Source organism: Dromiciops gliroides, chromosome 3, assembly GCF_019393635.1.
Source record: "Dromiciops gliroides isolate mDroGli1 chromosome 3, mDroGli1.pri, whole genome shotgun sequence".
In the NCBI taxonomy this organism is placed as follows: Eukaryota; Metazoa; Chordata; class Mammalia; order Microbiotheria; family Microbiotheriidae; genus Dromiciops; species Dromiciops gliroides.
Window position 1 is genome coordinate 81,512,735 of NC_057863.1, and position 15,850 is coordinate 81,528,584.

Genomic DNA, 15,850 nt, shown 5'->3' on the forward strand with positions numbered 1-15,850 from the left:
GGAGCCATTCAAGGCTTCTTTTTTGACAGGTAAATTGGATTCCATTCTTTCAGGCTTGGAGCCAATTAGAGAAGGGCTTCTTCAGCAAGAATGGGACATTAAGTTGAGGTTGTTTTGTTTTGAAGGGTTGGGTTTTTTTTTTTTTTGGAGTCACCATTTTACTTGTTTGGAGGACTTTTAAAGCCCCCTGGCCTTTTCTGTGGCCTCTGGGCTGATGCCCCTGAGGCCCAGGCCTTGGGCTAGCAGCTTCCCCCATGCTGCTGCTGCTGCTGCTGCTTCTGGCCTGTTTGCAGGGAGGCTGGCTGGTTTGAAGAAACACCCCAGAATCCATCTTGCTGTGAAGTGATAATGGCATTCATAGCACTGATCCTGCCAACTGTTATGTTGGTCATACAACTTCCACCCCTTTCTATCTCCCCTCGGGTCCAAGGCAAACTCATAGCCTTAGGGCTATGCTTCGTCTAACAATCCCTCTTTTCTGTGTCCTAGCCAGCCCTTGACTCCCTGGGGGCCCCCCCATAATGCTGGGGGTGAGGTGGGGGTGGGGAGACCAGAGGATTCAGAAGTGAGACCTAGAAGAAAACAATAGGGTGTCTGTGTCTTTGTCACTGTTTCCTTGTCTCTGTCTTTGTCAGTCTCTGTGTCTCTGCTCTTCGGCTCTCTGTCACTCTGTCTCTGTGTCTCTGTCCTATGTGTGTCTGTCACTTTGTCCCCTTCATTGTGTGTGTGTGTGTGTGTGTGTGTGTGTGTACCTTGCATGTCAGGATTCCTTCTCCCCTAGGTTGGTGAAGCAGTTACTGCATTAAGAAAATTATCCAAGTGATTCCCAGTGGATGAGCCTGCTGAACAGCAGTTTCATTTTTTTTCTTCTCTCAAACCCACTTGTCCCACATTTAATGACAAGATAATCATTTCTTAAACCTGGGAAAACAAGGTCACGTTTACCTACCTCACTCACCTGAATGCTTCCTTATTTGCTTACCTTTACTGCACTTGGCTCTCTGGTCCCCTTTCCCAAGCCAGACTTGCTGATTTCCTCTGCACATACGCCATTGTCTCCCTGAGCTCCTGGCCCATTTGTGTCATCTACTGGATTTAGAATCAGAGAGCCCAGGTTTTCCTAGGCCATTAATGAGAGTGTGGAACTGGGAACCAGAAAGACCTGGGTTCAACTCCCTTCTCTGATAATTCCTAGCTTTGTGAGCCTGGGCAAATCACTTAATCTTTCTAAACTGGCTTCCCCTCCCATAAAACAGAGATGGCAGTACCTGGTTTACCTACTTCACAAGGTTGTTAAGAGGTTCAAATAGGGGCAGCTAGGTGGCACAGTGGATAAAGCATCGGCCCTGGATTCAGGAGGACCTGAGTTCAAATAAGACCTCAGACACTAGACGCGTACTAGCTGTGTGGCCCTGGGCAAGTCACTTAACCCTCATTGCCCTACAAAAAAAAAACCCAGACATCAAGAGGTTCAAATAAAATATTATATCCAAAACACTTTGCAAACTTTAAGCTCTACATAAATGTCAGTGATCAAATCCTAGTTATGTTAGTTACAAGCCATGTACTAAGTGACCTTATGCAAGTCTCTAGTCCTCGGTTGCCTCATCTATAAAATAAAGGGGTAGAGCTGGAGGTATATAATTCCCTGCTGGCTCTTGATCCCATAAATTTACCACCCTGAAAAACAGAATATTTTTACAAGTACTCTTCCTGTGTAAACTATTATCGTAGACAACTGGCAATCTCTTCATTTATATACCTCAGTTTTTCTCTCTGCAAGGTAGAATTCATGAACCCTCTCACCAATTTACAAGGACATTCTGGGAAAAGCAAAAAGATTAATTCATGTGCTTTAAGGTCAAAATATGTCGCATCAATCTCAGAATATCAGTATTGTAACCATCATACTATGAATGGAACCATGTTCTCATTCTAGAGGACACAGCTTCCACTGGTACAAATTGGAAACCCAACCACACCTTCTCATTCTGTGTGTCAGTCAGTTAATAAGCATTTCTTTTTTGTGTGTGGCAGTGGGGGTTAAGTGACTTGCCCAGGGTCACACAGCTAGTAAGTGTTAAGTGTCTGAGGCCGGATTTGAACTCAGGTACTCCTGACTCCAGGGCTGGTGCTTTATCCACTGTGCCACCTAGCTGCCCCCAATAAGCATTTATTAAACATCAAGTGTATACCAGACACTGTTCTAAGAACTGGGGAAACAAAGAAAGGCAAAAATAGTCCCTGCTCCCAAGGAGCTCACAATCTAATGGGAAAGACAGCATGCAAACAATTATGGACAAACAATAGGATAAATTGAAAGTAATCTCAGAGGGAAGACTATGATTAAAGAAGACTGGGAAAGGCTTCTTGCAAAAATGGGACTTTACTTACTAGCTGTGTGACATTGGGCAAGTCACTTAACCCCCATTGCCCCACAAAAACAAAACAAACAAATGGGACTTTGAGTAAGATTTGAAAGAAGCCAAGGATGCTAGGAGGAGGAGGAAATGAAGAGGGAGAGTGTTCCAGGTAGGAGGGTAGAGGCCAGTGACAAAATCCACAGTAGAGAGATGGAGGATCGAGTTCACAGAACAATAAGGAGGCCGGTGTCACTGGATCACAGAGCACATGGTGGTAAGGTTTAAGAAGACTGGAGGGACAGCTAGGTGGCTCGGTGGATAAAGCAATGGCCCTGGAGTCAGGAGGATCTGAGTTCAAATGTGACCTCAGACACTTGACACTTACTAGCTGTGTGACCCTGGGCAAGTCACAACCCCAATTGCCTCACCAAAAAAAAAAAGAAAGAAAGAAAGAAAAGAAAAGAAGACTGGAAAAGTAAGAAAAAGCAAGGTTATGAAAAGCTACGAAAGCCAACAGAAGATTTACTATTTGATCCTTAAGGTAAAAAAATAGGGACCCACTGGAGTTTACTGATTGATTGCTAAGAAAGTTTTGTCCATATTCTTCCATCGAGTCTCCCTAAAAGGATCTCTCTAACTCTCTGGAATCTGTCCTTCCAGACTCTACTGTGGGGATTTGGCTAGGCCCAGCCAGCTTCTTTCTGACTCACTTGGTCTCATAAGAAAGAAAAATCAACCATTCTGGAAATGAAATGTGAAAAGTTTCCTAGATGACACATTGAGGTCTCCTATAAGAGTCCACCCAAGTCAGAAAATGCAAACCTGGGTCTACAGTTTTTGTGATGGTGATTATTTAATCTAGTCCAAGTGCAGGTGCTGACCTGGAAGGTTGTATCCTTGATTGATTGAATGCTGGAGCTGAGACAGGAGTTCAACTCCTTCCCCTCCGAAGTTCCCATTCTAATGGGTGGGACTGGTCACTACTAGAAATGTTCCTCCAGTAGAGGCAAGGGGCTATGATGAGATATCTGGTAGAAGAGAAGGGTGTAGATTATGCCCTGGTATAGATTTAGCATGGCAGTCCTTCCTCATCCTTTGCTGCAAACTTCCATAAAATGAGTCAGGACTAGTTTCCTCACAAGTGGGACTTTATTCTCTTGGTCTGCTCATCCTGCACTGGGGGGAATCTGAAATGGGAACGTTTAACTTATTGTCCCTAACAGTTGGATAGGTGCTTTTCTCGAATCCTGTAGGGCCAGAGGACAGCTAGGAGAAAGGAATAAGAAATATCACAGCTGGGAAGAAACGCATAAGTAGCCACCAGAAATAAAGCTTCATTTTCTCTGAGATAAAATATCTGTTAAAAAAAAAACCCAACCATTATTATACACATAAAATCCCCCCTCTTCTTATAACAACCTCAAGACAATCCTAGCATTAGCTCAAAGAGTATGATTAGTTTCACATTTTTAAAATTACATTTCCAGATTGTTCTAAAAAAAACAGTTAACCTGATTCATAGCTTCATCAACTGTGTAATAATAAATGCACATTCCTACTATACTTTGATTTGGAAATAACTTCAAATTATGATTATTCAAATTATGGTCTCAAATTATATTTTAAATATTAAAAAATATTTCAAATTACGATTTCAATTCTGTCAATCTGATGAACAAGGTGTTGCCTCAAAGATAATAGATGTAACATTATCCCACAAAAACTCCAGGATAACAGCTTTTTTAAATAGATGTTGCCATACTAAATGGTGCTAATCAATATCCAAACTTCAGAGAATGAAAAACTCTCAAAAAAAATCACTCCAAACAAGCAAAGGAATCAAACTCCCATGAGAACCAGGTGAGGTGTGTGTCCTCTCTACTGTCCCGTCTGCTAATATAGAGAGCTGTACTGTGGGTGCTCTCAGTGAATGCTCCTACATGAGATTATTCTACATCTTAGTACTTCTATTTAATGACAAAAAGCAGTTATTTTATCCTCTTGTGCAGTAGTTCAGCGGGTATTTCTAAATGTAAAAGAATAACAGGATAGTAACTTGACTCTCAGTTTCTATCTGTAGCCCATCTGACAAAATAATATCAATATGATGATGATATTGGGAGTCAGTGTGATATTGGGAAAAGACCACTGCCACTAACCCTAATTCTGCCTTTATAACTAGGCAGCTAGGTGATGTGGAACAATGGTGTCAAACTCAAATAGAAATAGGGGCTACTAAATGATACATCAGGATCCCTATAGGCTGCATATTGGCTTAGAAAACTAGACATTAACATTATCTATGTTCTATTTTATTTTTATTAATTTTGTTAAATATTTCCCAATTACATTTATATATATATGGGGGTTTTTTTTGGGGGGGGGGGTTGCAAGGCAATGAGGGTTAAGTGACTTGCCCAGGGCTGGTGCTTTATCCACTGCACCACCTAGCTGCCCCTCCGATTACATTTTGCTCTCACTCAGGCAGCACTCCGGAATGTTTCCAGCAATGTTTGAAATCTTTGGTTTAGTGGATAGAGCACCAAACTTGGGAGTCAGGAAGACCCATTTCAATTCTTACCTCAGACCTTTTACTAGTTGTGTGCCCCCTGGACAAGCCATGAAACCTCTCTGTGCCTCAATTTCTTCATCTGTAATGGAGATAATAATTGTGCCTACTTCACAAAGTTGTTGTGAAGATCAAATGAGTTAACTTCTGTAAAGCACTTTGCAAATGTCACGGAACTACATTTAAATGCTAGATATTATTATTAACTAGGTATATTCCTTGAGGCAAAACAGAACTCTTTCCACTTCTTAGCTGGACAGAGTTATTTATTTTTCAAAAATCAGTGTTGCCCAACCAAACTATACTACAGAATGGTAAAAATATTTACCTCTTCAACGTGATGGGAGATGGATTGAGGAAAGGGAGATGCTGAGATGCTGGGGAGGAGTAGGGGGCAGGGTGGAAGGAGTTGTATATAGGGAAAACAGGAAAGAGGAAAAGAATTCAGTTTTTAAAGGCTCTTGGGTAGTAAAAGTTTTATGGTCCTATAAAAATTTGCTATTAACCAGTAGCTGGCAGACTCTAGATTGGATGGTCTCCAAGGTCCCTTGCAGCTCTTACATTCTTTGATTCAAAAGTTCACTTTTGAGTTGTGCTGAATTTATAAAGCCCTTTAACATATATTATTTCACTTGGTCCTTACAACAACCCTATGAAGCAGAGAGAATAAGAATGATCCACATTCAACAGAGGAAGAAACCGAGGCTCATTAGTGAGTCTGGACTTCTCGCTCAGCTCTTCTCACTCTAAGCCCTAGATTATTTTTTTTCCTCCACCACAAATATGTGAGATTATCAAAGCTACATCAGACAGAAAGACATCTGAAATGAGGCATGTTGTACAGTGAGCATAGTTACAATTCTTTGCATCTGTATAATCCTATAATACAAAAAGTAGAATGCTATCGATGCTAGACACGTGAGCAAATTGCTAGATGAACATTTCTCTGATCAAATTTAATTAAATTCAACAAACATTTCTTAAGGGCTCTTTAGGACACAGTTGTATGAAAATCATTTCCAGGTCCTCATTCCCAGCAAATTTTGGAAAAGGGCTGTCAACCAACATGAATTAATGAATGTAAAAGCATTTGCTGAGCACTTACTTATGTGCCAGACATTGCTAAGCAGCATATAGGCAAAACAGTCCCTGCCCTCAAAGAGTTTACCTTCTAATAGGGAAAGAAAACACATCTCAGGAGTAGCAGCTAGCGAGAGGTGCCAGACAAGACAGTCACAGAGATGATGGGAGACTTGGGGTAATTGATTAACATATCCTTTCCAGGAACAGTAGTGTTTATTTGACTGCTATTCTTGGAGCTAGGCTTAGAAAGGGGTAGGTGGGAAGTATACTCATTCATCTTTCACCATGGCATGGCAGTTTTCAGGAAGTACCTGGTGGGTCTAGATCAAAGCTGGAAATACTCAGCTATCAGAAGCCCAGAGTTCCCGGGGAGCTGGGTGGGAGCTGCATCTAAGATAGAGGTTGGAGCACAAGATCTCCACCACCTGAAAATGGCCTGGAAGATACCAGATTTGTCTCCCCAGATGTCTTTTCCCAGTCTGCTCCACTCCTTTCAGTCTTGGCACAGCAGCGATTGGTTGGATTAAAGAGTGGTCCTGGTGGAGGGCAGTTTAGGGCAGTGTGAAAAGCACTAGTTTTGAAGTCAGAGGAGCTGGTTTCATTTATCTTTCACCGGTCACTTAAGCTTTCCAGGACTTCATCTGTTAAATGAGGAGGTTGGTCTAAATCAAAGCTTCTTAAACTGTGGGTTGCAACCCCAAATGGGGTCATGTAACTGAATGTGGATATCGTGAGGAATTTGGCAACAATGAAAGGCTACGTATACCTATTTTATACAACTATGTTGTCAGGGTCATGTAAAAATTTCTTTGGAGAAAAGGGGTCACAAGTGGGAAAAGTTGGGGCGGCTAGGTGGCGCAGTGGATAAAGCACCAGCCCTGGAGTCAGGAGTACCTGAGTTCAAATCCGGCCTTAGACACTTGACACTTACTAGCTGTGTGACCCTGGGCAAGTCACTTAACCCCCATTGCCCTGCAAAAAAACAAAACAAAACCAAAACAAAACAAGTGGGAAAAGTTTAAGAAGCTCTAGTCTAAATGACCCCTGGGATATCTTCCAACTCTCATTCTATGGCCCCATGATCCTGGGTAAGTGTAATTCTGTTCATTCTGAGAAAGTTTGGGTCCCTCCTAAAACTCAAGTTCTGTGATTGTTTCTCTCCATCACTCTGCCTATGGGATTGATCCATACACATTCAAACAAACAACATGTGCCCAGCTGTCTGCTAGGTGCCTAAAAGCACCAAAATACCAAAGAAAAGACAAGCATAGGGGTAAGCTAGGTGGTATAGTGGATAAAGCACCAGCCCTGGATTCAGGAAGACCTGAGTTCAAATCTGGTCTCACACTTGACACTTACTAGCTGTGTGACCCTGGGCAAGTCACTCAACCCTCATTGCCCCACAAAAAAAAAAAAAAAGAAAGAAAAAGAAAAGACAAGCATGATCTCTGTTTTTAAGGGGTTCACACAATACAAGAGAGTATATAATTAGATATTGATTTAGGATCACAGATTCAAGGCTAGCTATCATTTAATTAGATCACTTCATTTTATAGATGAAGAAGCTGAAGTCCAGAAAAATTAACTGAGCAGTAGCTCAGTTATAACAAGTATACAACAAGTATAACAGTATAACAAGGTCATACAACTAGTTAGTGGCCAAATCACTTAACTCTGTCCATGCCTCAGCTTCTCCTTTTCTGCAAAATGAGAATCATTATACTTCACTCCCTACCTTACAGTATGGCTGTGAGAAAAGCATGTTGTAAAGCTTAAAGTTATACATAAATGTGAGCTATAATTATTCATCTTATCAATCCAGAAGAAAGTGTTGTATATTGACTAAAAAACTGGCCTCTGACCTATGCTGACTCTGTGGTCCTATGTAAGTAACTTCATCTCTCAGTGCCCAGGCCACTCTGGAAGACCAAGTCATTCTAAGTCACCTGCACTACTTGAAAGTGTACTTCACAGGAGACTTCCCAAACCAATGAAATCACAGGCCCAGTAGGAAAAATGATTCAGACAAGACCTATGGGAAGGGAAAAGAAATTTCCTTATTAATGGAGGCTTATCACCAGAAGGCCAACTGCATGCTGGTGACTTTTTTTTTTTCACCACTCATCAAGTTTGGAAGAGTTGTGAACTACCTAAATGATAGGAGCACCCATACCAATAAGATCACAAATCTTGCAAAGTATCCAAATAAAGTCAAATTACTGAACTTCAATACTTGGATAGAGTCATGATCTCCTCAATGTGGGAACCACTTTCAGTGGTACAGATGCCATCAGGAGTTCTCATCTTGGACAAGTTATACCCTTGTCTTTCTGCAAATACTCCACAGAGAAACCATCTAATGTGCTAGATACCTTCTTCTGACTCAGTATTTTACAGTTAGCATGACAGAACCCAGGCTAGCTGGCTGCTATTCTTCATTCCTACTACATGGCTAGTCTACCTCCCTTTCCCATCAGGCAAGTCCTCAAGGACATTTTTTCCCCAATACTTTTTGGGCTCAATTCATCACTGGTAATAGGTGGTGGCCTCCTTTTGTCTATTGACTGTCTTTCCATTGGCACTTAGTAAATGGACAAGTGCCATTGGAAATCACCTAAGTTTTTTATTCTTCTGAGATAGTGGTGTTCTGTGATTTATAGCTATAGAGATAACCTCACAAGGAGAATGCATTGGGTTGTTGGGGGGTTTTTTGTTTGTTTTTTTGGTTTGTTTTTAGTTTTTCCAGCAGGGAGAGGCTTAGGATCATGAATAATCTTAATAATCATGATAATGACATTTATATAGCCCTTTCAGGTTTACAAAGCACTTTACATACATTCTATCATAGATATTTAGATAGAACAGGTCCTAACCCCATTAAAGACACCCTGGTCTCCATTGTTAAAATGAAAGATGGATGTTGGATGATTATACGCCAATTGTGTTTTTAAATGTAGAGCTTTACTAATATTAACTCTTCATTTCATTTTTTTTCAAGAGTATTAAAGCTGTTTGTTAATCTCGACTTTTAGTAAATGAACTTTTCAAAAATATGAGCTAATCAGAGTATTATTTTAAATCAAGAAGTAATACCTGGTTAGCCTGAGCACTCCCTTGCTCTTACATTGGCGTCTCACCTTAAATGAAAATGAAATCTTTAAAAGTGCCATTTGATTTTCTAAATGTGATCCGGCCCAACCTCCTCTTTAGCTCTGGGTTCAGCTCATTATCTATTTCCAGCACCTGTCCAAGATACATGTACTTATGGATTAACTCAAAGGGGTGGTTGTCCATTCAATTCCATGGCATTATTTGTTTTCTAGGACTTTGTAGAGATAATGAGTTTCAGCCTGTTGGCATCTACCCCATAGTAGGACTGGAGTGGTTAAGGGCTTTTTGAATGAATTAAAAGTCACTGGTTCAAGAATATTAGGGTCAGGGAACTCACTACCTCCCCATCCCATTCCTTTTTTTTTTTTTTTTACAGCTCTAATTGTTGAGAAGGAGTGTGCTATTATACTAATAAGAGGTTTTGACAGGAGAAAGCAAGCCTATATAAGCCACAGAAATTGAAAGCCCTTTACGGAACTGGTGAGCAGCATGAAGGAACATCCTATAGGAAAGGTCATAGAAAGGGTGTTTGAGGGGAGAGGAAGAAAGGGGATGCATCAAAACAAACTCCATCTATTCTTTTTTTTTTTTTTTTTTTGGTGAGGCAATTAGGGTTAAGTGACTTGCCCAGGATCACACAGCTAGTACATGTTATGTGTCTGAGGCCGGATTTCAACTCAGGTCCTCCTGAATCCAAGGCCGGTGTTCTATCCACTGTGCCACCTAGCTGCCCAAACTCCATCTATTCTGATCACACTTTGGGCCTAATAAAACAGACAGTGCTCAAGCTGGACTATGCCAAGGCCCATTGAGATGAGAAGGGAAGGGGAGGAAGGAAGGGAAAGGAAGGTATGCAGTCCATAAGCATCCACTTCTTCTCATTCTTATTCTACCAGCCTCCAGGAGTGCCTGCCACATATAATTCCCTGGTGAAAATGAAAATCACCGCAGAAAATGGGCAACTTGCAAATGCAAAGTAAATACTTATTAAATGAAAAGATGCTAATGCCTGAATTTGAACAACAGCAAAACCATTTTAATCCTGTTCTGAGCACCCACCTATTAACTGACTAGTAGCTATAGACATGCAGCCAGAGAAAGGAGATTAGACTTGAGGGATCCCCTTCAGGCTAGTCTTCCCACCAAAGAACAATGGGAACCAGTTTTCAGCCCATTAACTTGAAAGGATGCTCGGTGAGCTGGGGAAACCTGAGGGCTAACTACAACAGAGATGGCAAATTGGGACCAAGCTGCTAAGGCAGTTTGCTAAGCAAAAACCAAACACCTCCAACCCCTCTTACCTGCAACCTACCTGCGTCGTCAAGCCTCGGGAGCTGAGCAGCTGAGACAATCCTGCTTGAATTTAAAAGTATCCTGACATCCCAAAAGAGTAGCCACTGATAATCATGACAACCAACCCCTGTTTTGATTACTATTCTTTTTTTTTTTTTTTTTTTGGCGGGGCAATGAGGGTTAAGTGATTTGCCCAGGGTCACACAGCTAGTAAGTATCAAGTGTCTGAGGCCGGATTTGAACTCAGGTACTCCTGACTCCAGGGCCAGTGCTCTATCCACTGCTCCACCTAGCTGCCACAATGTCATTCACTCTTACAGGCTTCAGTGGGAGATGGTAACTTCTGGGCAATTATACCTTATTGAGCCTCACTCAGTTTCCTGATCTACAAAGTGAGGAAATTGGGCTAGTTCACTTCTGGCTCCAACATCAAAGGCAGAGATTCCAAATTGTCTCTGGTCCAGAGCTCCCTTCCTCTCCAACTTCCTACAATCAACCCATCCATCAACAAGCAAATTTTTTTTTTATAATGAACTTAATATCAATAAACACAGACATGCCTGTATACAAAGAAGCAAAGGAATTAACATGAAACATTTAATCACATAATAGCAAATCAACATGCAGCATGCTAAGTGCCAAGCATTGTGCTTTTCTTTTCTTTTTTTTTTTTTGGTGGGGCAACGGGGGTTAAGTGACTTGTCCAGGGTCACACAGCTAGTAAGTGTTAAGTGTCTGAGGCCGGATTTGAACTCAGGTACTCCTGAATCCAGGGCCGGTGCTTTATCCACTGCGCTACCTAGCCGCCCCTCTTTTCTTTTCTTTGGGAAATCCTGGTGGCACAGTGAATAGAGTACAGGACCTGGAGTCAGGGCAAGTCACTTAATCCCATTTGCCCCAGTTTCCTCATCTATAAAATTTGGCCCATAAAAGATATCATAAAATGTCACCTCATTTTTTTTGGTTTTGTTTGTTTTTTTCAGAGCTACAGTACTATGGCCGTGAAATATTGCATATTCTGTCAGACACTGTGTGTTGGTTTTACTAGGCTGCATTTTTTTCATCCTTTCTTTTTTCTTTTTAAAATTCTTGTAACAAGGAATGACTCACAGGTTTGGGAGCTGAGTGGGATAAATTTGGAAATTAATGTGTTGTAAAAACAAAGGCATCAATAAAAATTAAAAATAACACCCCCTGTGGGAAGCCTGTTCCTTTAAAGCTAAGGATGGGTGGTACACACAGCTTCTTTTCAATTACCTAGGATGTAATTCTGTTGTGTTCTGGGGGAATAGAAACCAGAAGTGAAAGGTAGGGACAAATAGAAGAAGAGAGGATGAAGGAGGGAGGAAATTCTATTGGCTTATACTAGGAAAGGCTGCAGGGATTGTCACTGTAGCAAAACGTGAGTTTGTAGACTTCTTGCTGGTACAAGATACTCTTGCCTTATTACCTTTTAATTAAAAACATTAAAAATGTCATTTGCTTAATGCTTTCTCATTTCCAACTGCTTTGCAAACATAGACTAATGAATTAATCTCTACAGCACAGTCCTGCTGGAAGGAGGTAAATAGTAACAGGCTTGGGTCATATCTTTTAGGTAAACTGAAAATACAATGAGAACAGAAGTTAAGCCGCTTATGCTGAGAGATCCTCCCCCTTCCCCCCAACTCCATTGATTGCATCACGTCTACAACTGATAAGCAGTATGTAGTGAATTTTAGAGACAGTATCAGGAAATGAAGAGCCCCATTAGATGTTAGACCACATGATTTAGGAATATTAAAATTACTATGCCCCTCAAAGGCTGCTGAGTACAGGAGCCTCTAGAAACTGGCTGGATGGTATCTGTTATAAAGACATATAAGAAGCCTCTAGACACTGGTTAGATGGTGTCTGTTATAAGACATTTTACCATAGCATATTTAAGCTGATGGGGACCTGAGAGATCATCTGATTCACTATTTTTTTTTTTGCAGGGCAATGAGGGTTAGTGACTTGCCCAGGGTCACACAGCTAGTAAGTGTGAAATGTCTGATGTCGGATTTGAACTCAGGTCCTCCTGAGTTCTTTATTCACTGAGCCACCTAGCTGCCCCCTGATTAATGGGACTTTTTAATTCAAAGGCCAATGGAATCTCATATGCAAATATATGTGTGTGTATGTGTGTGTATATGAAATCCATAATTAGACAATAAACTTATTTAACAATGTGTATTAGCTAATGGGGTGGGTCCTATTCCCCTTATTAGTATCTTAATTTCAAGATTGATTCTACCCCCCTGTTTTTAAGACTATGATCTTCATATAGTAAGATCCTTAAACAGAAACAAATTTATTGGATGCCTTACTTTTTTTATGTTACAGTAATTTCCTGATATTCCATACCCTCCCTATAACAATATATTTTTTTTTTGGTGAGGCAATTGGGGTTAAGTGACTTGCCCGAGGGTCACACAGCTAGTAAGTGTTAAGTGTCTGAGGCTGGATTTGAACTCAGGTACTCCTGAATCCAGGGCTGGTGCTCTATCCACTGTGCCACCTAGCTGCTCCCATATAACAATATTTTATTTTAATAATCAAGCAAAGCCAATCAACAAGTCTGGCCTGTCTGTACCATTCTGCATCTTGAGTCAAGCATGTCTCTACTAAAAGCTGTGAAAGAAAGTACGTTTCACAATTTGTTTTATAGAACCATGATTATTATAATGAATCAGAATTTGACTGTCTTTCAGGATTGTTTCTGTTATAATAGGTTCTAAATGAATGTTGGTTAGTTAAATGAACAAAGAGGATACTACATGAGGGTGCACCTTTACATAATAGCTAACTATCGAGGTACTGATATCAAACATATATGTGTGTATATACATACACAAAATATACATGAAGCAAACATGTATGTATCCAGTGAATATGTACTCACATAAACCTGCCCCCTTTATCACCTTAGTCCAGAACTACATCTTCGGTTCATAGCACCTTCTCATGAGAGTATCTAACCATTACCCTTTCTCTTTACAATGTAATATTTCAAATGAGGTTGATTTTTTTTAATCAGTGCATTCCTTCAAGTTCATCACCCCTCCATACCTTCTCCCTCTGTATGATTCCTGTCTGTGTTTTCTCATAAACCCTCCACAGGGAAGCCATGCACTCTGCTGGTGTCCTTCCCCTAGGTCTTATGACGTTTTGAAAATGCCAGTGGAGAGTTCAAGCTGTCCATCTGTTTATGTCCCATGAAGGGTCCACCTTCTCAATGATATCACTTCTTGGGTGTAGATCATAACCAGAACTACCGCTTACTTGTGCCCACCAGGCATCTGTCTCCCTATTACAATTTGAGTTGGCTGCAACATTTATTCTTTGAAGATTGTAGTATTCCAATGTTGCAACTATATAGCATGCTTCTGTCCTGGGACACAGCTAGGCATTGTTAAAAGCACAGCACAGTTCCCCAAATGGAATCGAGCCTCTCTCTTCCTCTTGCTTAATTATGAACCCAACTCAATGCCTGCCCCAGAAAGGGTCAGTGCTGTAGTGTGTCAATAGAGTCGTCATTCAACATCCAGTCATAAGCCAGCTATTTATTTCTTCTCTAAATAAGGCTTGACCACTCTTTCGTGGGGACTAAGAAGTGGATATTAAGGTAATGTTCATTTAGGGTGGAATGGCTGGGCAAATTATGGTATATGAATGTAATGGAGCACTAATGTATCCTAAGAAATGATGAAAGGACTGTCTCAGAGAAAATTGGGAAGATTTCTTTGAACCGATAGAAAGTGAGCAGAATCTGCAGAGCGATTTAAACATTAACAAAATGTAAAGACAAAAAACTTTGAAAGACTTAAGAATTTGGATCACTGCCATGGAGCAGCCACAATTCCACAAGATGGAAGAAGAGAAAACAAACTCTTATTAATTGAAAAAAATAAAAGTTAAAAAAATAAACAAGACTAGAAAGAAGCATTTTAGGAGAAAATCAAAAGTTGAACATTTTCAGCATTCTGAGGGATAGATAAGTATGGACAGAAACTAGGCCCTGAGGACTGGTTTCACTGAGACAGTGTCCTCTGGCAATGGAGTTGTTATGGGGCAGGGTTCCAGAAGGAAATTCAAATTGTAAAACTGATTTTTAATTGGAATCCACTGATTTCTGCAGCCATGCCCCTCAACAGGGGCCTGGAGGCCCCTTAAACCAATGGCTAAAATGGAGACCTTACCTACCTTTCTGAAATGCATCAGATTACCTACCCGACAAGGTGATTGGTTTTTTTTGTTTGTTTGTTTTTTTAAGCGAGGCAATTGGGGTTAAGTGACTTGCCCAGGGTCACACAGCTAGTAAGTGTTAAGTGTCTGAGGCCGGATTTGAACTCAGGAACTCCTGACTCCAGGGCCGGTGCTCTATCCACTGCTCCACCTAGCTGCCCCAAGGTGATTGTTTTTAATGGAACACAAACAAACTTGCTTCAAACTCTGTAACCTCCCAGTTGATGTGTGGAAAAGAGTGACTGGGAGCTGGAGAAATCAAGTGTTGGGGATTGCTCCCCTAATTGCTAATTGGATACATGTTTAGAGAAACTTTAGTCATTTTAGGAAAAATAGGCAGATCTCTGGATACTGTATTATTTTGAAAACAAGTTTTAATAAAACCTCCTTTGATAAGTACTAAGTATTCAAATATATAAATAGGAACAAAAGAGAGGAAAGTAAGAATAAAAAACAAAATGAAAGATAGTATAAAAGACCATGAGAGGCAGCCTGGCTTTGCAGGATAGAAAGAGATAGTGTCTGGAGAGTAAGAAAGATCTGGGCAAGTCACTCAAGATCTCCAAGTCCAAGGCAATACTCCCAAACTTAAAGGTGCAGAAAACTTACCCATCTACAGTGGTGAAGGGAATTTCCATACCGGAATACCAATGAAATCATACTTTTGTACACCTTCCCCTCCCCACCGAAAATTCAAAAGAAAGAAGGAAGGAAGGAAGGAAGGAAGGAAGGAAGGAAGGAAGGAAGGAAGGAAGGAAGGAAGGAAGGAAGGAAGGAAGGAAGGAAAGAAAGTGTACGGAATTAATTGTGACTTGGGGTTTCCATGACCCTATCTTTGCTTCATTATGGTCAGACTGAAAAGATGTAATCTTGAAAATCCTAAAAGAAGATGGGTATGTCCTTGAAGAGATTATAGAACAAACAAAAGGAACTCTGATCAGATTTGTCATGTATATTAGATGCGACTGAGACTGAATAACACAAAGAACATTTATTGAGTCAAAGTATCCAATAAAGTACCTAAGCCCAACCTAGGAGTTCACCCACACCCATATGGGACTGGCCAAATTATAGTGGAAACAACCCTGGGAGGGGGGGCAGGGGGTATGTCGAACCAATTGGAGACTCAGCATGGCTAAGAACCCTAAGAACCTCCCTTCCTAAG

At 40.8% G+C, this 15,850-nt stretch overlaps 1 pseudogene; it reads right to left on the reverse strand.

Moving 5' to 3' along the window:
- Positions 1-239: 239 nt before the first annotated feature.
- Positions 240-15,850, reverse strand: part of LOC122747166 — a 38,442-nt pseudogene continuing 22,831 nt past the window's right edge.